Genomic DNA, 27993 nt, shown 5'->3' on the forward strand with positions numbered 1-27993 from the left:
AAGTTTTTTAATGAAAACATTAACAGGTTATTTTCACAAAATTTGAAGTTCGTGACACTGAATAGAAAGATGAACACAAAATCTGTAAGTAGCAATGTACATGTGTCATGAAATAAGTGAATTTTGGGTCCACAATTGGGTCATCACTTTGAATAAATTCTTCATCTGCAAAAGACAGAAGGCATTTAGTGGCAGAATATGGAAACAAAAGACAAATAAGTGAACTAATGATGTATGAAGAAATACCTCCACTGAAGTCATGTGCACAGTATTTTTACTCATCTCTGGTTGGCTGTTGGCAGCGTAGGCAATGTTTCTTGGGAATCAGAAGGTCCAGGCGAAAGGACTTTAGCAATGGAAGGACCTCGCAAAGTGTCAGGGGCTGTGGAAGGTCCAAGCTGAACAGTGAGTTGTTGCTGTCCTTTAGCTGAAAAAAATTATTGTAATTGAATGATTACTGTTATGACAGAGAAAAACTGGTTATGAAAGATGGGTAACGCTGCAAAGTATTACACAAATTAATACTTAGTGTCACCCCACCTGCTTCAGGCAGCAGTACTGCAAGGGGATTCTCCTGGTCATCTTCATCATCTATATTCAACATTGTTGTTGATGTTTGAGTGCAACCTTTTATATTGCTGGCACAGTTTCTTGAAGAGCAGCCCTGTGCACCTACACCCACACACCAACCTTGCCAATCTGTCTTCCACTTGCAAGATATAAGCTGAAGAAGCCTCTGGAGGACTGGAGATTTCAGTGTGGTTATGGGAACCTACCCATTGTTTGGCAATTTCCACCCTCACTGCTCTTTATCCAAGAGGTTTCCAATCCATGCTGTACCTGATGAAAAAGTCTGTGTGTTGTTGAGTTGCAGCTTCAGTAGGAGCATGGAAGCTGTGTTTTGTGGCTCGTGTCTCATGCTGCTATGGTTGGGTGGTTAGCAGCATAAAGGGCGATCAGAAATTTCTCAACAGGAACTGTTATTACCTTTAGATAGGCTAAAGAATCAGTGAATTTAATAATGTAAGATTCAAGATCACGATTTTTGGAGAGGGTCTTAAGAAATTTAACATTGTCTTGGTTGAATAATGTGTACGCAGAGTCGCAACCAATTATTGCATGGAGGCAGAGAATATGGTTGGCATCTTCTCTGCTGCACTTCCCAGATGGTGGACGAGCTGAGAGGCTGTAGCTATCCCTGGCTTGAGGAAACATACTTTGGAGGGAAGTTGGAAACCCTTCATTAAGAACAGGGGATTAACATCTTCCCCTACTCTTGTGACCTGAAGCCAGGATTCTACCATTCGCACTATTTTGAGGTGATTCCAGTTTCATTGCATTTTGTCATCAGCATGGTTATTAGTGCATCCCAGTTTGCTGCATTCAATAGAAAAATTAACTTGTGAAACTGTTGGTATCATGGTGCTTCTAAATTGTACCTTCATGGATTGATTTTTTGTCGACCTCCTAAAGCACTTCATGGACTTGGAAGTGGAAGTCTTCTGTCCATCCGAATACACATCAATACAATTGTCCCACTCTGATTATACTTACTTCAAGCATAATGTATATATGAGTTGCAAATTTGTTTGAAGGTGTGCCCACTTGACCATACGAATCTGTGCAGCAAACAGCCCCTATCAGTCACACTTATTTGTCCTACCTGGATCCACAGAGTGCAGGCACGAGTTGACAAAGAAAGTGATGGCTGACTTCTACTGCCAAAGTGAAGCCCCCAGTTTCTGAGAGGCTTCTTCAACTTATGTCCAGCAAATGCAAGACAGATTGCAAAAGTCAGTATGTATGCAGATGAGCAAGATTGTTCTGCACAAAACTCTGCGAGTACCATTGACTGAATCAGCTAAGGTGCAGAAGATACCAACTCATTTAATATTTTCAGCAGCATGCATCTTTACTGATCAATAATAACACTAATCATTCAATTACAATAATTTTTTTTCAATTGAAGAAAAGTAAAAACTCACTGCTCAGCTGGAACATCACACAGCTCCTGACACTCTGCCTGGACATTCCATCACTCAGGTATCCAAGGAACATTGCCCGGGCCACCAATGAGCTAATGAAGATGAGTAACAGAACTGCCCAAATGACATCAGTACATGTGTTTCTTCATTCACTGATACTTCACTTATCTGTATACTGTATCCATATTTATCACCGAATGCCTTCTTTCCTTCACAGACAGAGTACCTTCTCGAACTGAGGACCCAATCCTGGGCTCGACATCCGCTCATTTCATGACACTTGTACATTACTATAAACAGATTTCATATTTATCTTTCTGCTCTCTGTGATTTACTTAATATGTTGTAAATGCAATTTGTTGAAGTTTTCATCAATGATGCTTTCCCATCAATTAATTCAAAACAACATCTGTTAAGCTAGTATACCAGTAGTACAGTGCCAATGAGATATAGACACATGGGAGGGGTTGCTTGGATGTAGGGCGCAGAAGACATTTTTTCGTAAGTTCTGCTTTGCGGCTCCTACATCAGTCCCACTGGGTATTTCTACCATGAAGAATTTGGTCCACCAATATGTGTGCTGGCCATTTGTCAATGAGGACACCATGCATGGATAAACACTGACAAATTTGTAGGATGCTGTAACCAGCAGTGCCCGAAGCCTATCAGCCATGGCCTATGCCTTCCCACCCACGGGATCATGTGCATGTGAATTTTAGTTGTCGATTCAATGAGCCAATGATGGGTGGTTATCCAGCTGGCATCCATTACCTCTATAGATCTGGTTCCAGATGTACACAGGAAGCCCCCCAGTCTGCTCTGGTTCTCATGTCAGACCGACAGCCTTCTCTGGAACCAGCAAAAAGTGCTAGTATGAACCACCATTGCCTCCTGTTTGTCTGGCACCAGAGCCAGAAATGTCTTCTCTACCAACACCAGCATTATATGAAGCTGTGTCCCAGCCTTAGCAGCATGCCACATCATGACCAACTCATCCTCCTCCACACCGGCTGGCACTATGGGCAAATCAGGGGGGGAAGAGATCTTCTAATCCTATTGAATGACTCGCTGAATCAACTGATATAATTATGCACACATCTGGCGCTGACAATAGGCAAGACATGGAAGGATACATCCACTGGTGCTAAATCATATGGCAAAACAACAAGAGCATCTACCGCAAGTGGCTTCATTTGTCACAATCCTGCTAATGCTTACAGATAGCTCTCCACTGTACCTATTGACAACAAACCTGCTACATGGACTTCTCTTGGGCTTGCCTGTCTGACTAATGGAGTATTGTCTTCACACATTGATCATCCAACAGTTGTGTAATCAGTGAAAGAACTGATGACATATGAGTGCTCTGAGAGTGTTTCATATCTGAGTGCTTTCAAGTAGAACCTACAGTGCTATCCAGCCCTAACAAGTATGTTATTCAACAAACTTCCACTATACTGACCAATAAGCATCAACCTTCAGAACTTTTAGTTTTCATATATTTCCAAATGAATCAGGAAATATTACTTTCTGTGATTTATAAGTAAATAATGTGCACTTAATAAAATATCTGTTGTTGAAGAAGCAGACTTACAACATTCTGTGACTCCCATCATGAGAGAGAGCCTTAAGGCATTCATTTCATTCATTCACTCACATATTTTGTTTAGTAAAGCAAAGCAGAAATGCTGAACTCTGTTTTCAGATGTCCCTTCACAAAGAGAAATCCAGGAGTATTGTCCCACTTTAGTTCTTGCACCACTGCAAAGACAAGTGATATAGATACTTCTGTTAGTGATGCTGAGAAATATCCGAAATCTCTAAAACTCAATAATGCTCAAGAGCCTAATGAATACCTATCAAATTCTATACCAAATTTTTGGCTGATGTAGCCCCTCTTTTAACCATAATATACAGCAGATACCTCAAATAAAAAACTGTGCCCAGTAGTTGAAAGAAAGCACAGGTTACACTCATCTACAAGAACAGTAACAGAAGTGACACACAAAACTACCATCCAATATACTCAACATCCAACTGATGTGTGAGGTATAGAAACATGCAACAGAAATGTACACTATCTTATGAGCTCTTGAACTTTCTCTACTAGAAGTATGTACATTCACACACACAAATGTTAACTCATGTGGCTGAACTGTTACATGAACCACAAAGCCAAAGAGTGGAAATAATCTATCCCAAAAACATTGTCCAATTTCCAATCACTACCACTAGAAAATTTACTGGACATGGGTCTTGTTTGTAAAATTGGAAACTTTCCTAGTAAAAGCACATGTTGATGTCAACAGGCCCAAAGATTTGTATCAGCTGCCTGAAAAGGCAGTGACCCTAAACATCAGTAGGTTGGTTTAATAAAAACACAGAAGTACTCCTAAAACAAATTCTTGCAGTGTCCCTTTTTGCCAGATATGTGGCACGTCGTGTGCCAACGATAACACATGTTGCATGCATTGCTCTATTGATCATTTACACATCATACACAATGCCTTTCCTTGCTTTTATCCAATACCTGCACAGAGTGAGCTTGTTAATCTGGTGGTGTAAGTTGCCATAATGCCCTACGTTCCTGTTGCCATCACAACACCCCCCCCCCCCCCACCCCCACCCCACCCCACAACAAACTCCTTCCACACCCCCACCCTCCCAAAATGGAAACTGTATTCCCCAAGTGATTGAATTTAGTGTTATACTCCTCTGAAAACATGAGAACATTTCTAAAGGGAAGTTCTGGCAGAATGTAAATACTTTTGGATTAAAGGAGACCACTTACCTAAAAGCACAAGATAGGGACACACAAAAAGAAAACAAACTTTCTAGCTTTTGGAGCAATGGGAGAGGGGTAAGGGTGGATGGCCATTGGGTAAGAGGAAGACAGCAGTCAGATCTCTAATTGTCTCTCATCATGCTCTGAAATGAAGGACATCCTACCCATAATCCTTCCCACCCCTCCGAAAGTGGTCTTCTGTTGCCCACCCAACCTACTCAACATCCTAGTCCATCCCTATACTACTTCCACTCCCTACCCCTTAAAACAGGGATCATATATTTGTGGAGACCCAACGTTTAAGACCTGCTCAATAGACTCACCCAGTACCTCCTACTCCTGTCTTGTCCCAGACATATAATACTCCACCAGAGGGCAAGCCAACTGTGAAAGCAGCCACATCATACACAAACTCTGCTGAAAACATTGCAGAGCTTTCCATGCCAGTATGACTACCAACCAGCTGAACACCACGGTGAATGGCCATCATCAAACTGTTGCCAAGAACAAAGTTGACCACCCAGTGGCACAATATATAGTTAATCTTAACAAGCTCAACTTCAGTAGCTGCTTAACAATGCAGAAAATCTGGTTCGTCTCCTCAATCACCAGCTGCTCTGAACCATCCAAATGGGAACTGTCCCCACAACACATCCTTTGCTTCCATAATTGTCTTGGTCTCAGTTGCTGGTAACCAACAGTTTCCTCTTCTTTCTTCCTTCCATCCCCTCCCATTTCATGTCCCCACATACCTTCATCGTGTGCAGTTCTCTACTGGTTCAGGCAACTGTGCAACCACGCTCCTGTCACCCCTCCTGCACATATTCGTATCCAGCAAACTGGCTGCCTCCCTCCAAGCCATTGGCCATCCATACCAAACTTTACCTTGCTGTTCATTACTTTCTACTTTACTCACACCACCTGACACAACCCCCACCATAGCCTATTCCGTCTGGTGAAATGCAGCATTGGTAGTGTGAGTCCCAATGTTACCATGTACAGGCATAGGTGTGTGTGTGCTTCTTTCTTTCAGTGTGGGTCTATTGATGACTCAATGCTTCTGCTTTTCTGTGAGTTGTCTCCTTTAATCAACAAGTAAAGCAAGTATTTAGAATATTTTTGAAATGTTTGTGAATCATGTAATTGAGGTGGGACATGGCTACCAGCTTGGTATTCATGTAGTCTTCTCTAGGAACCATAAAAAACTGCATCCAGGCTTGCTGGCACACTGACCCACATCATTAATCTGCTGCATCCTGAAAGAAAAGTGCTGCCTGGTGGTCGAACTTACACATGTATAAAGTGAACAAAAGTATAAGTGTGACAACCCATTTCACCTATCCTGGTACTTGTTAGCAGGTCTAGTGATAGTTCCAGAGGCAGTGACTGAAACCTTAAAAACATGGAAAGATTTTAATTGTACATGGGTATCCTTTTTAGCTGCTGAACTGTTACAGAAGGACTCCTATAGATGATGTGAATGGAAGGCTAACTGAATGTGTCTGAAATGTACTATACAACATTAGCTAGTTCCAGATACAGCAACAGAGAGAATCTGAAAGGATGAATTCTTCAAAGAGGAGATGAGTGTAATGGCACACATCTAAGCAAAAGAACTCAATGCCATAAAGTCAACCATTTGCAGCAAAATGATGGCACATAATTATGCCATGGTACATGCTGGGCGCCACTATCTGCATGCCAGTCAGTCACATCCAGACTAAAGCTAGCAGACTAGCAACTTCCAATAAATCTCTTACTTAATTTGGCACTCTTTTTCTTGTGAACTCGTTTGTTAGTGTGACACTCTCTCTTTTATACTGTTAAGATATGACTCGGTCCATTCAAGAGGAATGCATTTGACTCCACACTGTTTTAAAAACTTCATACATTTTTCCAGTGGAAAAAACTTGGAGATACTCTTCTTGTGTTTGTAGCCAGATCTTTACCCCAAACTGACAAAATACTTTGACAGTCCACATGGCTCTCATCTTCAGGTGAGATGTTGCTGTTGGCTAAATCTCTTCAGACTGATACTATGCTGGAACTGGAGAACCTATATATGCTAGCAGGGAGTACTCATCCCAAGCACGGACTGTCATGAGTGCTGCCCTAACTGCAGAGGATACTAGCAATGCCACCAAAGGCAAAGACAAACAAGAAGACCTATTGCTGCCACAGCCCAGACAACCAATTATTCTGCCACTTCTGAATGTAGTGTTTTAATGCACATCATGCAGTGTTCCATGACTTGCTTAGAGTATAGCCATTGTCCTTATTAATTTGATTGTCAGCCAGCTTATTTCAATGGATTCCTTCAGAATATAATTACAGTAATAAGAAACAGCAATCACCTGTGCCTCATTATATTTCATTGTGTGTCACTTGGTTAAGCAGTGCTCCATCACTGTAAATTTTTCAAGTTGTTGTAACACTGCATGACAATTATGTTCCGCTCATCTATCCTCAACAGTGTGAATAGTTTGATCAATGTATGTTTTCCTCAGTGGCGTTCTTATAAACTCTGGGCAGCTTTAGCCCCAGATTATTTTTAACGGAACCCTAATCTTAACAGGTTGTACAGAGATTCAGGGAGAGCATAAGGAAGCAATTGACAGGAATGGGGGAAATAAATACAGTAGAAGAAGAATGGGTAGCTTTGAGGGATGAAGTAGTGAAGGCAGCAGAGGATCAAGTAGGTATAAAGACGAGGGCTAGTAGAAATCCTTGGGTAACAGAAGAAATATTGAATTTAATTGATGAAAGGAGAAAATATAAAAATGCAGTAAGTGAAACAGGCAAAAAGGAATACAAACGTCTCAAAAATGAGATCGACAGGAAGTGCAAAATGGCTAAGCAGGGATGGCTAGAGGATAAATGAAAGGATGTAGAGGCCTATCTCACTAGGGGTAAGATAGATACCGCCTACAGGAAAATTAAAGAGACCTTTGGAGATAAGAGAACGACTTGTATGAATATCAAGAGCTCAGATGGAAACCCAGTTCTAAGCAAAGAAGGGAAAGCAGACAGGTGGAAGGAGTATATAGAGGGTCTATACAAGGGCGATGTACTTGAGGACAATATTATGGAAATGGAAGAGGATGTAGATGAAGATGAAATGGGAGATACAATACTGTGTGAAGAGTTTGACAGAGCACTGAAAGACCTGAGTCGAAACAAGGCCCCCGGAGTAGACAATATTCCATTGGAACTACTGACGGCCGTGGGAGAGCCAGTCCTGACAAAACTCTACCATCTGGTGAGCAAGATGTATGAAACAGGCGAAATACCCTCAGACTTCAAGAAGAATATAATAATTCCAATCCCAAAGAAAGCAGGTGTTGACAGATGTGAAAATTACCGAACTATCAGCTTAATAAGTCACAGCTGCAAAATACAAACACGAATTCTTTACAGACGAATGGAAAAACTAGTAGAAGCCAACCTCGGGGAAGATCAGTTTGGATTCCGTAGAAACACTGGAACACGTGAGGCAATACTGACATTACGACTTATCTTAGAAGAAAGATTAAGGAAAGGCAAACCTACGTTTCTAGCATTTGTAGACTTAGAGAAAGCTTTTGACAATGTTGACTGGAATACTCTCTTTCAAATTCTAAAGGTGGCAGGGGTAAAATACAGGGAGCGAAAGGCTATTTACAATTTGTACAGAAACCAGATAGCAGTTATAAGAGTCGAGGGACATGAAAGGGAAGCAGTGGTTGGGAAGGGAGTAAGACAGGGTTGTAGCCTGTCCCCGATGTTGTTCAATCTGTATATTGAGCAAGCAGTAAAGGAAACAAAAGAAAAATTCGGAGTAGGTATTAAAATTCATGGAGAAGAAATAAAAACTTTGAGGTTTGCCGATGACATTGTAATTCTGTCAGAGACAGCAAAGGACTTGGAAGAGCAGTTGAATGGAATGGACAGTGTCTTGAAAGGAGGATATAAGATGAACATCAACAAAAGCAAAACAAGGATAATGGAATGTAGTCTAATTAAGTCGGGTGATGCTGAGGGAATTAGATTAGGAAATGAGGCACTTAAAGTAGTAAAGGAGTTTTGCTATTTGGGGAGCAAAATAACTGATGATGGTCGAAGTAGAGAGGATATAAAATGTAGGCTGGCAATGGCAAGGAAAGCGTTTCTGAAGAAGAGAAATTTGTTAACATCCAGTATTGATTTAAGTGTCAGGCAGTCATTTCTGAAAGTATTCGTACGGAGTGTAGCCATGTATGGAAGTGAAACATGGACGATAACTAGTTTGGACAAGAAGAGAATAGAAGCTTTCGAAATGTGGTGCTACAGAAGAATGCTGAAGATTAGATGGGTAGATCACATAACTAATGAGGAAGTATTGAATAGGATTGGGGAGAAGAGAAGTTTGTGGCACAACTTGACCAGAAGAAGGGATCGGTTGGTAGGACATGTTCTGAGGCATCAAGGGATCACCAATTTAGTATTGGAGGGCAGCGTGGAGGGTAAAAATCGTAGGGGGAGACCAAGAGATGAATACACTAAGCAGATTCAGAAGGATGTAGGTTGCAGTAGGTACTGGGAGATGAAAAAGCTTGCACAGGATAGAGTAGCATGGAGAGCTGCATCAAACCAGTCTCAGGACTGAAGACCACAACAACAACAACAATCTTAACTGACACACAGAACATGGTCTTGATGTTAAAGCTTCTTAAATTTTCCCTATTTTAGCTGATACAGGTTCACCAGCTCCAGTGCAGCACCAGTTCAATGAGACTACAAAAGCAAGACCTTGTCTGAAAACAAAGACCATGTGGGTCACCTAAACACTGTGTCAACATGACTTGAAGTTCTGACTGCAAACCCAACAGGACTGTCACATACCATTTTAGTTTCCAGAGCAGAAATTAATGATCTACACAACAAAAGACTTCAACAAGATCACATAAAACGTCAATGAGGTAAATTTTTGTTTTGCTGCATAGATACCTTTACAGAAAGCAAAATGAGCTGTTGTCAAATGGTTATTGTCAGAAAGGTGATTCAGATAGTGTGACAGTGCCATACCCCCCCTCCCCCCCCCCCCCCAATCCCCCCTCCCCCCCACACACACACTTGAAATCTTGACTGTGTTGATGAGCATTAAGATGCATATTATGTGCATATATTACACACCAATTATGAAATGAGCAAAATGATGGGAAGGGAAACGGGGAAATGGGAGGGGCATGGGGGGGTTGGGGGTGGGGGGAGGCAGAATTGTACCATGTAGCATTGTACCATGTAATTCTCACTAGGTGGTTCAACACTCTGCTGCAGGCAACGTCCTTAAACATTTTTGAGAATACAAGAAGGAGGGAGGCAGATCCACAATTAGACGTAACTTTAGTACTTGTCATTATTCGTCCAAGGATGTTTTTACAAAGATACTGGATATGTCAACTAAGTACGGGGGCAACTAACTGTTGTGTATGCAGCTTGCTGTATTGTTTACCTTTGAATGTATATAATTTCTTAGCGTGTTTGGTGAATTGTTTATTTGTTTTTTATTTTTGGCACTTCTCGTCAACACACTGGCTGTTATTCTGTTGCATACCCTTTTCTTATTATCACTCTTAATTGCAAGTGTTATGCATCTTGTGTTTAAGTGAATTTTTAATCAAGGAATAAAACTAATCATAACCTTTCACAAGTTGATTACAATCTGTCCAACACAGAATGGACATATATAAGCCTACAGACATATGAATATTCAGACAAGTTTAACAAGAAATGAACAAGTCAGGTAGACAGTTGTGGCATTTCTGAGAACCATCCTGGCATTAGCCTGAAGTGATTTAGTAAAACTAGGGAAAACATGTATCAGAGTGGCTAGACAGAGCATTACGCATCAATTCTCCAAAGTCTGAAGCCAGTGTCTTAACAAATGCACTACTTCATTTGAGTATATCTGGCGCAAATTTCTCATATTGAAAAAGTTAGTTTAATAACATACACAAATAATAACACGCTCTTTTAGTCTCTCCATTTTTGTAAAAGGGTATTTTTACTATATACATCAGTCTTTCAGAAAATACATGTTTACTCATTGAAACACGACTAAAGTAACTAAAGGGAAGTGCTTCCAAGTTAGCACAAGATTTTATTGATTTGAATGGAATATCATTACAACCCAAAGAGTTACTAGTTTACTGTGACATAATCATTTTTGTTGAACAATGGAAACACTGGGTAGGAATATCAAAAATGTAGGAAAAGACAGATTGCTACTTACCGTGAACATAACACACTAAGTTGCAGACAGGAACAATTAAAAGACACTTACCCATAAGCTTTTGGCCACAGCCTCCATCAGAGAAAGAGAAATGCTCACCATTCATTCATACAAGAAAGCACACCTCATGCACATGACTGCCAACTCCAGCAGCTCAGACCACAAAGCAACTATCACGTGGGATGGTACAGCAATCTGGACAGGGCAGTGAAGAGGAAGGAGAAGGGATAGCAGTGTACATGTGGACAAAGATAGGAACACTGTGTGGTGGAGTGTGCAAGGACTAGAATGCAAACAGGCACAGCATCAACAAGTTGAGGGGCAGGTAGATGGGGAAAATGGAGTGGAAAAGGAGAGGAGTGGGGGAAGATGAGCAGATGCATTGGCAGAGGGTGGCAAACAAAGAGTGTAGGAGACAGGTATGGGGAAGAGGTGACAGGACACATGGGTTGAAAAGTGTTGGGTGGAGGGTGTGGAGACACTATGTTACCATAGGCTGAGGCCGGGATGATTTCGGGAGCATAGAATGTGTTGTAAAGATAACTCCCATCTACGCAGCTTGAAAAGCTGGTGGTGGAGGGGAGGATCCTGATCGCTCGGGTAGTGAAGCACCCACTGACACAGGGTGGTCTACTTTGACACAGGATGGTCTACTTTGACACAGGATGGTCTACTTTGCCCTTGGCCACAGTCTGGTAGTGGCCGTTTATCCTGGTGGACAGTTGGTTTGTAGTCGCACCAATACAAAAAGCTATGCAATGATTGAAGCAGAGTAGGTAAATGCCATTGGTGCTTTCACAGGTGGACCAATCCCTGATTGAGCAGGATAAACTTGTGACAAGACTGGAATTACAGGTGGTGTTTTACAGTTGTGTAACTAAGTCATAGTTGACAAAGAGACAGCAAAGGGTAGGCATAACATCAGACAAAGGAAAATACTCCTCGAAATAGAGAACTGCCTGACAGGGGGTACCACAAGGATCAATTCTAGGCCCAATACTTTTTTTTCTACATATACAACTTAACCATAAATATAAATCATCATTCAGTTTTACGACACATAGGTACTCATAGAAAATAAAAATGCAAATAGAAAATAAAAATGCAGTGTGGCGGCTGTCGCCGAGCTGAGAGGATGCTCAGCAGTGCTGCCAGCAGCAGCAGCGGTTGTCTGATAAACAATAATTAATTTAGTCTGTTTTTTTTTCACGTGCTTCTGCAAAGAAGTAAACTATATTTATGTATTTTACTGCATAAACTAGTGGTTAGAAAATTAACCATAGCTTTTGTTTTTGCAAAAGTCTTGTGAATATACTTGTGTAGGGGGGTTTCTAGAGTAAATTTTCCCATTGCCAGAAACTGTCAAGCCACTTAGTTTTACTTTTGTGCCAGTAGACAGCATACAGTTTAGATCAGTGCATTTTAGTTTGACTATTTATCTCATGCAGTAACTCTTTGGTAAACAGGTTTCTAATAACAGGTATCTGTAAATACGAGGGTGAGTCAAATGAAAACCTTAAATTTTTTTTTTTAATTTTATTTGTTGTGCAGAAGTGGTACAAAGCTGTATCACTATTCAACAAATCTCCACCACGCTCAACACAAGTCCTCCAGCGCTTACAATGTGCATAAATTCGTTTAGAAAAAAATTCTTTTGGTAGTCTGCGCAACCACTCATGCACCGCATGCCGTACCTCTTCATCAGAATGGAACTTCTTTCCTCCATTGCATCTTTGAGTGATCCAAACATATGGAAATCACTTGGGGCAACATCTGGTGAGTATGGTGGATGAGGAAGACAATCAAAATGCAGGTCTGTGATTGTTGCAACAGTTGTACAGGCAGTGTGGGGCCTTGCATTGTCATGTTGCAAAAGGACACCTGCTGACAGCAATCCACGTCGCTTTGATTTGACTGCAGGCCGCATATGACTTTTTCGGAGATCTGTGTACGATGCACTGGTGACAGTGGGCCCTCTAGGCATGTAATGCTCCAAAATGATGCCTTTTTTCATCCCAAAAGAGAGTCAGCATAACCTTCCCTCCTAATGGTTCTGTTCGAATCTTCTTTGGTTTTGGTGATGAGGAATGGCGCCATTCCTTGCTTTCCAGTTGGTGGAAGTGAACACAGGTTTTGTCCCCAGTAACAGTTCTTGCAAGGAAGCCATCACCTTCTCATTCAAAGTGCCGAGGAAGTTCTTCACAAGCATCAGCACGTCGTTCTCTCATTTCAGGAGTCAGCTGCCGTGGCACCCATCTTGCAGACATTTTGTGAAACTGAAGCACACCATGCACAATGTGGTGTGCTGACCCATGACCAATCTGTAAACATGCTGCAATGTCATTCAGTGTCACTCAGCGGTTTTCCTTCACTATGGCTTCAACTGCAGCAATGTTCTGTGGAGTCACAACTCGTTGTGCCTGACCTGGATGAGGAGCATCTTCCACTCAAGTCACACCATTTGCAAACTTCCTACTCCATTCATAGACTTTTTGCTGTGACAAACATGCATCACTGTACTGAACCTTCATTTGTCAATGAATTTCAATAGGTTTCACACCTTCACTAAGCAAAAACCAAATAACAGAAAGCTGTTCTTCCCTGGTACAAGTCGCAAGTGGGACAGCCATCTTTATACTGATACTGCAATGGTATGTGTGCATCTACACTATGTTGCCACCTACAGGCCATTCTGCACACTGTTTGTACCACACTTACCAACTTCCAGGATAACGGCGCGAAATTTCGATTTGTTATTACAAATTTAAGGTTTTCATTTGACTCACCCTCGTACATCAACTTCAGTAAAGAAATTTATTTCTATTTAATAGTTTGTAGTCTCAGAGTATGGTGAGTAATCTGCACAGCAAATTTTAGTTTTACTTTATTCTTCTTTGGTATATTTTGTATACATCTCAAACTCAGTAGCACCTTTTGAGACCTTACATCTATTTTATACACAGTATGATATGGCTAGGTACTGTGCTTGTTGTGAACAGACACAAGGAGAGTTGGCCACTGTCTGTAAACAGCTGGAAGCTGCATTAGCTACCATAGACAAGCTTCTGCCTAATGCTCAAAGTTGCAGTGACGTCGGGGCACCAGTGACGAGACCTGTGACATCTTTGGTGCCAATGGAATCCCCTGGTGACCCAGACATTGGTGCGGCTTCTGATATGCAACATCTGACCGCTCCATCCACACTCCAGTGTGGGTGGCAGACAGTGGTGGGTTCACGTGTCACTGGGCATAAGGCAAAAGAGGGAGAAGGCCATGTGGCTGGCTCCCTAGGTCTCAGCAACAGGTACAAGGTGCTACCTAGTGTTAATGATAACTCTGAGCCAGGATGGGATACCTCTCCTGTTGGATCAGCAGTTGATTTCCTGTCCAGTCCGGACAAGTGCGGAGGGTGCATATGCTCGTCATTGGGAGCTCCAATGTTAGGCAAGTGATGGAGCCCCTCAGGGCGATAGCAGGCAAGGCATGAAATAATTCCAGTACACATTCGGTATATTTGCCGAGAGGTCTCATCTGTGATGTGGAGGAGGCTCTGCCAGCGGCTATCGAGCACACTGGGTGCAACCAGCTGCATGTAGTGGCACATGTCGGCACAAATGATGACTGCCGCTTGGGTTCTGAGGCCATCCTCTGCTCCTTTTGGTGGGTGGCTGATTTGGTGAAGGCAACTAGCAAAGCACATGGGGTGCAGGCTAAGCTGTCTATTTATAGCATCGTACCCAGAGTTGATTGTGGTCCTTTGGTTTGGAGCAGAGTGGAAGGTCTAAACCAGAAGCTCAGATGACTCTGCAACAGTAACAGATGCGAATTTCTTGACCTCCGCTATCAGGTGCAGAATTGTAGGGTTCCCCTTAATAGGTCAGACATGCACTACACGCAGGAAGCAGCTACTAGGGTAACGGAGTACATGTGGTATGCACATGGTGCTTATTTAAGTTTAGAGAATCCCTCCCTTGGGATCAAAAACTATTTGCCTGTTAAATCAGCCACAGTGACCTCAGAGAATCTTGGTTCTCACAATCAGGGATAGAAAAGATTAATATGATTTTAGTAAACTGCAAGAGTATCTACAGACAGGTCCCAGAATTAGTATCATTTACTGAAGGTAACAGTATTGGGAACAGGAAGCTGCCTGAAACCAGACATCAGTGACAACAACGTCCTAAGTTTAGATTGAAATGTTTTTTGTCAGGATAGGTGTGTTTACTGCAGTAAAAAATTCAATAAAATCTAGCAAAGTTATCATGGGTTCTGAATGTGAATTAATCTGGGTGAAATTGAGTATCAAAGAACGGTCAAAAATGGTGATCGGATGCTTTTATAGACCACCTGGGTCAGGATCTGTAGTTGTAGAGTGCTTCAGAGAGAACTTGCAGAATACCATTAGTAATTTTCCTGATTGTTCCATTGTAAAAGGGTGACTTCAACTTGCCAGGTATAGACTTGGAGTGTTGTGCCATCAAAGCTGGAGCCAGGGACAGGGATTCATATGGCTTTGTTCTGGATATCTTGTCCGAAAATTACCTTGAGTATATAGTTAGAAAACCAACTCATGAGGATAATGTCTTACATTGCCTGGCAACAAACAGACCTGAACTTATCGAATCAGTTAACATACAGGAAGGTATCAGCGATCATAAGGTTGTGACAGCATCTATGACGTCAGGTCCTACAATGAATGTAACGAAAGGTAGGAAGAAATATTTGCTCAGTAAGGGTGACAGGATACAAATTTCAGAATATCTCAGCAGTTGGCATCAAATATTTGGTGATGAGGATGAAGATGTGGAGAACAAATGGAAAAAATTCAAAGGCATTGTTCAATATAACCTAGACAAGTATGTTTCAAGTAAGATTTTAATGTACGGGAAATATCCACCATGAATTAAGAGCAGTGTTAGAAAAGCGCTACGTAAACTAAGAGCACTTCATCTCAGATTCAAGAGAAGGTAAAACCTAGCTGACAAGCAAAAGCAGAACGAAGAGAAAATGAGCATAAGAAGAGCAATGGCAGAAGTGTTTAAGGATTTTGAAAGTAATAGATTGTCAACCAACCTGAGTAAAAACCCTAAGAAGTTTTGGTCGGATGTAACATCAAGTGGGTCAAAATTATCTATTCATTCTCTCAGCGACCACACCGGCACCGAAACGGAAGATAACAGAGAGAAGGTCGAAATATTGGATTTGGTCTTTCTAAGTTGTTTCACTGTGGAAGATTGTAACACTGTCCTTCCTTTCAATCACCAAGATTGTAACACTGTCCTTCCTTTCAATCACCATATGAATGTCAAAATGGCAGCTATTGAGATAACTGATCACGGAACTGAAAAGCATCTACAATAGCTTAGTAGTGGAAAGGTGGCAGTATCAGTGAGACACCTATAAGATTCATAAAGATTATGTGAAAGAACTTGCTCCCCTTCTAGCAATAATTTATTGTAGATCACTTGAGCGACGAAAGGTACCTAATGACTGGAAAAAAGCGCAAGTCATTCCTGTTTTTAAGAAGGTCATAAGACAGATCCACACAATTATAAAATTACATCATTGACGTCAATCTGTTGTAGAGTTATGGAACACGTTTTATGCTCACAAATTATGACATTTTTGGAAAATGAACATCTCCTCTATGAAAAACAACATGGATTTTGCAAACAGAGATCCTACAAAACTCAGCTTACTCTGTTCCTCCATGAGATCCAAAGAGCAGTGGACAACGGTGCTCAAGTTGATGCCGTGTTCCTTGATTCCAGTAAGGCACAGTTCTTGAGTATTGTTCATCATCTGGGATCCCTATCAGGTAGGACTGATACAGGAGACAGAGAAGATCCAACGAGGAGTGGCGCGTTTCATCACGGGATCATTTAGTTGGCGAGAGAGATGCTAAACAAATTCCACTGGCAGACATTACAAGAGAGGCATTGTGCATCACAGAGAGATTTACTATTAATTTCAAGACAGCACTTTTCAAGAGAGTCGGACAACATATTACTTTCCCCCACATACATCTCGCATATTGACCATGAGGAGAAAATTCGAGAAACTAGAGACAATACAAAGGCTTACTGACAATCATTCTTCCCATGCACTATTTGTGAGTGGAGCAGGGTTGGAGGGAACAGATAGTGGCGCCAAAAGTATCCTCCGCCACACACCATTAGATGGTTTGCAAAGTATGATGTAGATGTAGATGAAAAAATTCCCAAAAATGTCATTAAAACCCTAGAAAATCTAGGTGTGTGGTTTCATCTAAATGGCATAAAACTAAATATTTCAAATACATATCTTATGCTTTTTAAGGCAAAACAATCTAAAATAGGTGATATTCAAGTAACACACAGAAGTCTGGAACTAAACAAAACAGGAGTGTTGAATTCTTAGGAATGCAGCTGGACAGAAATCTGTCATGGTCCTCACATACAGACTACTTAAAAAATAAACTGAACAGCTTGGCATTTGCTATGTTAGTCCTAGCCAATGTCACTGCCAAAGACACAAAAAAGGTATTGTACCATAGCTACTTTGAGGCAATAGTGAGATATGACATTGTCTTTTGGGGAAATGCTAGCAATTTGACAAGAATATTAACTTTAGAGAAAAAATTATAAAGAACATGTGTAGTGCAAAGCTAAGAGAATCCTGTCAGCCATTTAGTGACTTAAACATACTAAGTGTTCCATCCCGGTATTTATATGAAATAATTCTTTTCATAAATAATAATCCAGAATTGTTTGCTCCAAATACCTTCTGGCACAGATATGAAACTAGAAACAAGGAAAGTTTCATGCTTCCTACACACAGACTCAATCTTTTCATGCAGACCCTACAATATAAAGGGATGAAAATATACAATAAGTCAAAAAAGACAATTTTCAAATGATTGAAACTGATTCAGTAAAAAGAAAATTATATAGCACCTTGGTACAAAAATGCTATCACTAAATCAATGCTTTAACATGTATGATATGAGATGATGGATTTCTGATTCTGGAATAGGAAGTGCTGGGTGGGTGGATTGGGCAGGTCTTGCACCTGGGTCTTCCACAGGTATATGATCCTTTAGGCAAGAGGTTGGGATTTGGAGTGGCATACGGATGGACTATGATGTTATGGAGGTTAGGTGGACGGTGGGAAGGATCTTGGGTAGAGTGACCCTCATTTCAGGGCATGTCAATAGGTAATCAAAGCCCTGGCGAAGGATGTGATTCAGTTGTTCAGGTATGGGTGATAATGGATGAAGGAAGGGGGTGCTCCTTTGTGGCTGGTTATTGGGGATGGTGGAAGAATTCAAGCGGTGAGGGGAAGTGGCATGGGAGATCTGTTTGCGGACTACGTATGGGAGATAGTGCCTGTCTGTGAAGGCCTTGGTGAGATGCTCAGCATACTGGGTAAAAGATTTCTTGTCACTGCAGGTACACAATCCCTGAGTAGCCAGGCTGTTTGGGAGTGATTTTTTTAGTGTGAAAGGGATGACTGCTACCAAAATTCAGGTACTGTTGGTGATTGGTGGGTTTAATGTGGACAGGGGTGTGAATGGAGCCACAAGAGAGGAGGTGGTCCATGTCTAGGAAGGTGCCTGCTAGCTGCCATTTTAAACTTCACTCTCCCCCAAAAACTCCCTACCGGCACCCCAAGAAATGCAAAGCAGAAACATTCCCATAACACTGTTGTTAACCTTTCCACCAAAACCCTCAGCTCCACAGAAGTTTCAGTCCTATCCAAAGGCCAAAGGCATTCCACAACAACCTTTGCTCCCTCTGCAAGATACTGCTTCTGTTCAACCCCAGCTCACATATCTAAAATTGATCCCCTGCTCTCCAGAAACTGGAGGAGCATTCCAAACATATATTGTTAAACCAGCTGGCATCTTACTGATATGTCAGGGCACCAGTTTCCAACCTCTATCCAATCCACAGGTTTCTGCCTCGTCCGCCCCTCAGTCACAGAAACCCTGCGTAGCTGACATTTTCAACTTTTCACATCCCCCAAAACTCCCTACCAACACTCCATCTTCAGTTTGATCCAAAAGCCTCACTTTTAGCACCAAACCCAAATTTAACCATGCTGGAGTAGTCAAAAGACCTACTCTCCTTCTCCCGATCTGTGCAATGGAAACATTTGCTGCCAATCCCTGCAACCAAAGCCAAACTAATTCCAACACTGACAAACCCTGACTTTTCCACATCATACAACAAATCAACTGTGATCCTCACCCGCTCTCACCTAACCACCTGCTGGCCAGCTTTCAGGATTCCTTACCTCCAACTTAGCCTCACCATCGTTTTCCAAGTCCCTTCCTCAGAACAATAACCTTTCAGCAAAAGAAAGAACAGCTACACACAACCTCAAAACTAACCCTGACCTAATCATTAGTACCTGCAGACAAATGTTCTACCACTGTTGTTACGAATCACAGTGAGTAGCTGGCAGAAGGCCACCATCAATTATCTAATTCTCCACCTATAAAGTCTGCCAGAGTGATCCCATCCCAGAAGTCCAACACACAACCTCCCTGCTTAAAGCCTTAGGTGCTTCCCAGAATCTCTCACCTGAATCCATTTCCCTCCTCAGCCCTATCAATCCCCGCACACCCACCTTCAACTTGCTCCCCTAAATCCACAAGCCAAACAATCCTGGACACCCCATTCTGGCTGGTTTCTGTGCCCCCACTGAAAGAATTTAGGCCCTAATTGACCAACACCTCCAACCAATTGCTTATAATGTAGTCTCCCATGTCAAAGACACCAACCACTTATGTTTTTTGAAGGGTTCTCAAGTGTCCAGCTGGATAATATTGTCGAATGCCCATGATATTTCGGTGAATAACCATTGCGCCATGATCAGGTGGTGCTGATGCATTGACCTGTCTGCTCTCTGCCTCTAGTATTTTTCTCTTGTGGGTCCAGGTGCGATTCCATGCGCCAACAGCGCACAGGGTGATAGGTGGTGGGGGAAGTGGAGATGGTGAGGGGGGGGGGGGGGGAGGGGGGGGGGGCAAGAGGGGCAGCATAGCATCTCTTCAGTAGCCGTGGCGGAATGATCTCATGTCCATTTGCACCACTGCTCCTTGATAAAGCTTAGTATTGGTTCCCAGGCCTTAATGAGTTTGTAACCAGCATCCCTGTTCCTGAAGTTGTCTGTTATGTGAATTTCTATGGCCTCTTTGAAAATGCAGTCCTAGCAGTTATACGTGGAGGCCAATACTTCTGTCTTGTCATAATTTGCTGCATGTCCAGTATTTACACCATGTTCTGCTACGGCAGATTGGCTTAGTTGGCATAGGTGTGTATAGTGTTGGTGTTCTTTTTATCGATCTTCCACTGTACGAATTGTTTGGCTGGTTTAAGATTTGCCACAGCCGCATGGATTTTGTATAAGCCTGCTTTCTTGAGGTCGACATCGTCCTTCACCATTCCTATTAAGGCGCGCTTCTTAGCCGGTGGTTGGAAGACATTGTCAGTCTTGTGTTGCCTCTGTAGTCTCCCTATTTTGGACAACATGTTGCTGGAAAAGGTGGAAATACCAGGCCTTTTTCTCTATTCTTCCATTTGTTCTTTATCTTGGTCCATACAGCAGTTGTATTGTTGGAAGGCCCTTTAGATTTGGCAGTTGCTGTGTCCATTGTTGCAGAACACAGTTTGCAGGTGTTTGAGTTCTGTAGATAGGTTTTGTTCATCTGAGATCATATGTGGTCTGTGTACCAATGTGTTAAGGATTCCATTTAACTGAGCCAGAAGGTGGCAGCTGGAATCATGTAGATAGAGGTCAGTGTGTGCAGCATTGCAGAACACACTATGACCAAGAGAGCCACCTGACCTGCACTGCACCATGACATCAAGAAAGGATAGTTGTCCATCTTTCTCGATTTCCATAGTGAACTGTATGTTATTATGGATGGAATTTAGATGTTGTAGAAATATTTGTAGTTGGTTCTTTCCATGTGGCCACATTACAAATGTGTTGTCCACATATCAGAAGAAACATACAGGCTTCAGTTTGCCGGTTTCCAGGGCTACTTCTTCAAAACTCTCCGCGGACAAGTTGGCTACCACCAAAGAGAGAGGGCTCCTCATGGCCACTCCATCGTTCTGCACATGATCAATCTCATGGGGAAACCACTTGATGAAACATCTATAGCTGTACTTGAAAAGGGGTTCAACCTTGTGCCAACACCTGCAACTCTTCCATTCTCTGAAATAATATCTTCAGTAGAACAGGCAATTCGAGGGCTACCAGATGACAAGGGTGAAGAAATCAGGAGGGAAATGTGCCAGATTCTTTTGAGAGCAACAGTGGCCAGAAGCAGCATCTCCAGAGCGGAAAGAACAGCACTATGCAGCGACAGATAAAATACAGAGTTAGTCATTCGGCCTATCGGAAATGCTACTGTCATTCTTGAGAGATGCAACTGTGAACAGAAGATGCTGCAATTATTTGATGATTCAGCACATCAGAAAATTAAAACAGACCCTGCTAAGAAGATACAACAAAGCACCTCCAACTTGCTGAAAAATGGCGTGCTCTAGGATAAGGATATCAAGAGACTTCACCAATGCTCGGCAGTAGCACCAAGGATATGTAGTCTTCCAAAGATGCAAAAGACAGGATGCAGCCAATAATTAGCAATATAAGGGCACTGACACACCCTCTGGCACAATAGCTGGCAGGCCCGTTATGGCTCTTCATGGGAAAATGTGTGCACTATATCTGGAATTCGACGGACTTCATTGGCTGCCTAAAGGAGCTAGCTTTACGATCTGACATCATGGTCAGCTTTGACGTTGAGTCACTTTTTACACGAGTCCCCCGGGAAGATTCTATCAATCAGTGAGAAATTCGGGAGAGAACTGACAGAACTTTTCAGGTATGTGTTAACATCAACCTACTTTGTCTTCAACAACCAATACTATGAGCAGGCCACACACACTGACCTGCACCTACATGCTTCCAGCTGCCACAACCCAGCTCAGCTAAACTGAGTTCTTAAGACCTTGGTACACAGACCACATATGATCTCAGATGAACAAAACCTATCAACGGAACTCAAACACCTGCAGACTTTGTTCTGCAAGAATGGACACAGCAACCATCAAATCCAAAGGGCCTTCTGACAATAGAAATGCTGTAAGGACCAAGATGAAGAACAAACGGAAGAACAGAAAAAAGGACTGGCGTTTCCACCTTTTGCAGGCAACATGTCGTCCAAAACAGGGAGACTACAGGAGCAACACAAGACTGGCAAAGCCTTCCAAACCACTGGCTAAGAAGTGAGCCTTAATAGGAACAGTGAAAGATGATGTAGGCCTCAAGAAAGCAGGCATATACAAAATCTGTGTGGCTATGGCAAATCCTATATCAGCCAAACAATTGGTACACTGGAAGATCGACAAAAAGAACAACACTATACACATCTATGCCAACCAAGCCAATCTGCCCTAGCAGAACAGTGCATAAACACTGGACACATAGCAAATTATGATGAGACAGATGTACTGGCCTCCACAAATAACTACTGAGACTGCATCTTCAAAGAGGACATAGAAATTCATGTAAGAGACAACCTCATCAATAGGGACACTGGTTACCAACTTAGTAAGGCCTGGGAACCAAAACTAAACACTATCAAGGAGCAATGGTGCAAGCAGACACGAGATCATTCTACCACGACCACTGAAGAGATACTGTGCCGCTTCCCCACCACCAAACACTTTGCGCACCACCGGCACATGGAATCACACCTGAACCCGCAAGAGATAAATAGTATTGGCAGAGGGAGGACAGATCATTGCTTCAGCACCACCTGCTCATGGCAGAACAGTTATTTGCTGAAATATTGTGGGCATTCTACGATCGTATCTGGGTGGACACCAGAGAACCCTTCAAAGAGCATTTATGCCGGGAAAGCCTCAGATCACATAGTACTTCCTTCACCAACTCTCCACCATCCCCATCCCTTACCTCCTGGATCCCTAATCATCACTAACTTTGTCATCATCCTTCAGACTCCAAACCCACTACTTCATTCCTCATACACCTTACAAACCCACAACTATTTCTCCTTTGAAGGAAAGGTATATAAACAAACCCAAGGCACAGCCATAGGCATCTGCATGGCACCCTCTTATGCCAACCTATTTATGGGCCATCTAGAGGAGACCTTTCTAGCCTCCCAAAACACCAAACACCAGCCTGGTTCAGGTTCACTGATAATATCTTCATGATCTGAACTCAGAGCCAAGACACCTACCCTCATTCCTTCACAACCTCGTTACCTTCTCTCCCATCCACTTCACCTCATCCTCCTCTGTCCAGTGTGCCACCTTTCTAGACGTAGATCTCCCCCTTTCTGAAGGCTCTATCAGTAACTCTGTTCTCACTACACCCAACAACCACCATCTGAAAGAACCAGCCACAAAGGTGTGTGCCCCCTTCATCGTCCAGTACTACTCCGGACCAGAACAACTGAACCTCATCCTTCGCCAGGGCTTTGATTATCCATCATCATGCCCTGAAATGAGGGACATCTGACCAAAATCCTTCCTACCCCTCCCTGTGGAAGACTTAGGTGCCTAACCTGCCCAATCCATCCACTCACCACTTCCTATTCCACTCCTGTCACAAGTTTATCATATTCCATCAGGGATTGGGCCACCCGTGAAAGCACCCGTGTCATTTACCAGCTCTGCTGCAATCATTGAACAGCTTTTTATATTGGTGTGCCTACAAACCCTCTGTCCACCAGGATGAATGGCCACCCTCCGTTCCGTGGTGAAGAGCAAAGTAGACCACTCTGTGGCACAACATGCAGCTGAAGATAACATTCTTGATTTCGGTGGCTGTTTCACTACCCAGCTATCTGGATCCTACCCTCCAACACCAGCTTTTCTGAACTGCATAAATGGTAGTTATCCTTGCAACACATTCTCTGCTCCCATAATTATCCTGGCCTGAACCTACAGTAACATACTGTCCCTACCCCATCCAACCAATGGTTTCCACTCCCTCTGTCCTATCACCCCCATCAATTATCCATTTCCCACACTCTGTTTTCCATCCTCTGCCCCCCCTCCCCCCCCCCCCCCCCATCTTTCTCCACTTCTCTCCTTTTTCACTATGTTTTCTCCATCTCCCTGCCTCAAAACCTCTTGACACTGAGTCTGTGACATCCTAGCCTCTGCACACTACGCCAGGCAGCACTCCTCTCTTTCTCCAACCTTACACTGCTATATCTTTCCCTTTGTCACCTCCTCCAGATCGGTGCTACCACCCCACGTGATAGCTGCAATCTCGCCCAAGCTACTGGAGTTGGTGATCATATGTGCTTGAACTGTGCTTGCATGTGTTAATCAATGGTTTGTGTTTCTCTTTTTCTGATGAAGGCTGTGGTCGGAAGCTTGTGCGTAAGTATCTTTTAATTGTGGCTGTCTGCAAATCAATACGTTATCTTTACAGTAAGTAGCACTCTGCCTTTTCCTACTTAACAGTTGATTTGGTAAAACTGATTTCTAGTGATGCAAGTATTCCTCTAGTATTCAATTCCTACATAAGGAACCTTATTGTGGGGAAACAGCAGTCACGTAAAGGGCATTCTACTTTTACAAAAAAAAATTGTAAGAATAATAACCGTCTCAGATAAGTTAGAACACTGTAAACCCTTGTTTGTTAAATTGCAATGCCCTGACGGTAATAAACTTGTACATCTATAATGTTCTATTGTATTTTAGGAACAATATTTCAAATATATCATTAAGAAGGAATGTACATAGCCATAACACCAGGAACAAATCATGTTTAGATGTACCATATCAAAGACTATCCAAGTCACAGAATTCATATTTAGTTCTTGGACTTAAGTTGTACAATAAGTTTAGATTTTGAAAGAGTTACCTGTCAATATCTTCAAAGCTAAGTTGTACAGAATACTAGTAAATAATACTTTCTACACAGTAGACGAATGTTTTGAAACTGAAAATACTGTCTTTCAATACTGTATCTAGTGCAGTGTGCGATTTGTGCTTTTACCAGAGGGGGGGGGGGGGGATGTCCTAGAGGGTTAGTATAATTATATATGTTACTAGCTTGGACCCTGGCGTTACCCATGGTTAAACAGTTATTTATAAATAGATGTTAATGCCGAAAGTCACTATTCACGCGTATGCACTATCAGAAAAGCCATTCCTTGTTGTATCTTTAAAAGTACATTATAGGTAAAGCTTATTTACAAAATCATCTACATACAGGTATACGATGGGAGTTCAAATAGCAAAGGTACATTTGTGAAAAGCTGTGCTTATTCTGATGATAGAAAACTGAAACATGCGTTATTTTTCTACGCAACATCCCTCGACTTCAATGCAGTTTTCCCGACGTTTTACGAGTTTTTTTTTAATTTCGTCAGAAAAATACGTTTATCGGTTGCATCTGTAACCAATATTGCACCGGAGCAATGGCGTTTTTCATCACTTTCAAATCTTCTTCCCTGTAGTGCTTCCGTTAATGGTCCAATGGTCCAAACATGTGAAAATCCCTTGGAGCCAGGTCTGGACTGTATGGTGGATGTTCCAGCACCTCGAATCTCAACTCCTTTATTGCGTCGGCTGTCCGTTTGGCAGAATGTGGGCGAGCGTTATTTTGCTGCAGGATGACACCTCTTCACAGTTTTCCACGCCGTTTGGATCTGATTGCAGGTTTTAGTTTCGTACGCAACACATCACATCCACCATACATTACAGACCTGGCTCTAAAGCCTCGTTTACGCTGGTGCGACGTCTTCCAACATTGTGGCATGCTACAGAAATGTGGCGTGCGTCCTCTTGTCATTTAGTTCTAAATGTTTTAAAATGCTTATCTAATACATAACACTTTTTCAAAATTAATAAGCAAACATATTAATAGTATTAATATTAAGACCTGTATCAAAAACTTTCAGTGTTCGGCTCCACAAATTTAAATTATATGTAAGTTTTACTCCAGTGCGTGGGGAATAAACATCCCAGGATGGGATGCTTAACTAAAACCAGAGGAGGGGATGGTCTGATGCAGAGGGGGGATATCCCCCCCATCCCCCACTGCAAATCGCACACTGATCTAGCGGATGGCATGTAATCCAAACTAAATTGTATTTAGTAATTAATGTTAAAAATGTAAGTTATCTTGACGTTTGTCTATTGCTTTATGAGCTGAACAACAATAAAATTTGATTGACTGATATGTTAGGTAATCATAGATGTGCTGTCAATGGGTCAATTTTTTTTGTTCTTGTGGTTGCAGTCATTTTGAGAAGAATAAGTGTTATTTGGTGGCCAAAAATTTGAATTCTGTCCAGAAGCTAATGTCATTGTGTAGTTCAATAGGATTACCTTTGCCAAGTTTATTCATTTCACATCTCTTAATGCCCTAAATTGTCTTTGATTTATTCTAGAATTCCGCTATGCATTTGTTTTATTTACATGTATTCATTATATCATGCATCTCTACACTGACGTGACAAAAGGCTTGAGATAGCGATATCTACATATACAGTAATGGTCTTCACTTGACAACCCTGGGTTTGCGTAGAATTGTCAGTGCTTACAGACAAGCAACAGTGCGTGAAATAACCACAGAAATCACTCCGGAATGTATGATGAACATTTCCGCAAGGACAGTGTGGCAAAATTTGGCCTTACTGGGCTATGGTAGCAGACAACTGACGTGAGTGCCTTTGCTAACAGTGCGACATCGTCTCACTTGGGCTCACAACCATATCAGTTGGACCTAGATGACTGGAAAATTGTGGCCTGGTCAGATGAGCCCCGATTTCAGTTGGTATAAGCTGATGATAGGGTTCAAATGTAGTGCAGGCCCTATGAAGTCAAGGACCCAAGTAGTTACCAAGGCACTGTGCAAGATGGTGGTGGCTCAATTATAGTGTGGGCTGTGTTTACATGGAATGGACTGGGTCCTCTGGTCCAACTGAACCGATCATTGATTGGAAAAAGTTATGTTCGGCTACTTGGAGACAATTTGCAGCTATTAATAGACTTCATGTTCCCAAACACCGAAGAAATTATTTTGTGGATGGCAATGCACCATATCACCACAATTGCTCTGAAGAACATTCTGGACAATGCGAGCGAATGACTTGGCCATCCCGAACACCCAAGATGAATCCTATCGAACATTTATGGGATATAATCGAGAGGAAGATTCATGCACAAAATCCTGCGCCGGCAACACTCTTGGAATTACGGACAGCTATGGAGGCAGCGTGGATCAATATTTCTGCAGGAGACTTTCAACGACTTGTTGAATCCATGCCATGTCGAGTTGCTGGACTAAGCCGGGCAAAAGGAAGTTCTACACAATATTAGGAAGTATCCCACGACATACTCCACATCAATGTATAGTGCTCACCAATATATATTTTCACAGTTCAGATGGGCAACATACGACAAGGTCAGCAGGGGTCTCTTTGAGCGTACCGGCTTTTGCCGCTAGCGAGTCTGGAAAATGCCACCTACACCACGATACAACTGCAGGCCTATCTCTCCCAGAAACTCTTCAGTCCATTTTCCACTATCTGCAGAAAAAACTGTGGAATCTTCTCAAATATACGCTGTTATGTGGGTATTCTATCACTATGCTTAATTTTGATGTTGTTGGACAAGGAAGTTGCATGCCAATAAGCAACTCGGCAAAAAATTGTACGCTTAGGGAACTACCATAATTCAACAGTCGCTTACACGCTAAGCCTAATTTACTACATTCATGACTACAAATCCCTTGAACGAAGTACTACCACGATTCTTAGTTCAAATAAAATTATTTGCTAAATTTGCTGTACATAAATTCTACTTGTACTCACAATTAAAAATTATTTTCCGAAGACTAGGCACACTAACATGGCATTCAGTTCCTGAAATTTCAGTTTACTCATGCAATGAGAATGAATACAGTTACAAGCAACAATCAGT

At 42.1% G+C, this 27993-nt stretch overlaps 1 long non-coding RNA gene across 1 annotated transcript; it reads right to left on the reverse strand.

The window, feature by feature from the left end:
* Positions 1–56: 56 nt before the first annotated feature.
* Positions 57–27968, reverse strand: LOC124797940. The gene is made up of 3 exons (XR_007016903.1): positions 27885–27968; positions 247–427; positions 57–165 (listed from the first exon to the last, which is right to left on the reverse strand). It is a non-coding gene; the product is annotated as an uncharacterized LOC124797940 (long non-coding RNA).
* Positions 27969–27993: the final 25 nt, after the last annotated feature.

Source organism: Schistocerca piceifrons, chromosome 5 (assembly GCF_021461385.2).
Source record: "Schistocerca piceifrons isolate TAMUIC-IGC-003096 chromosome 5, iqSchPice1.1, whole genome shotgun sequence".
Classification (NCBI taxonomy): Eukaryota; Metazoa; Arthropoda; class Insecta; order Orthoptera; family Acrididae; genus Schistocerca; species Schistocerca piceifrons.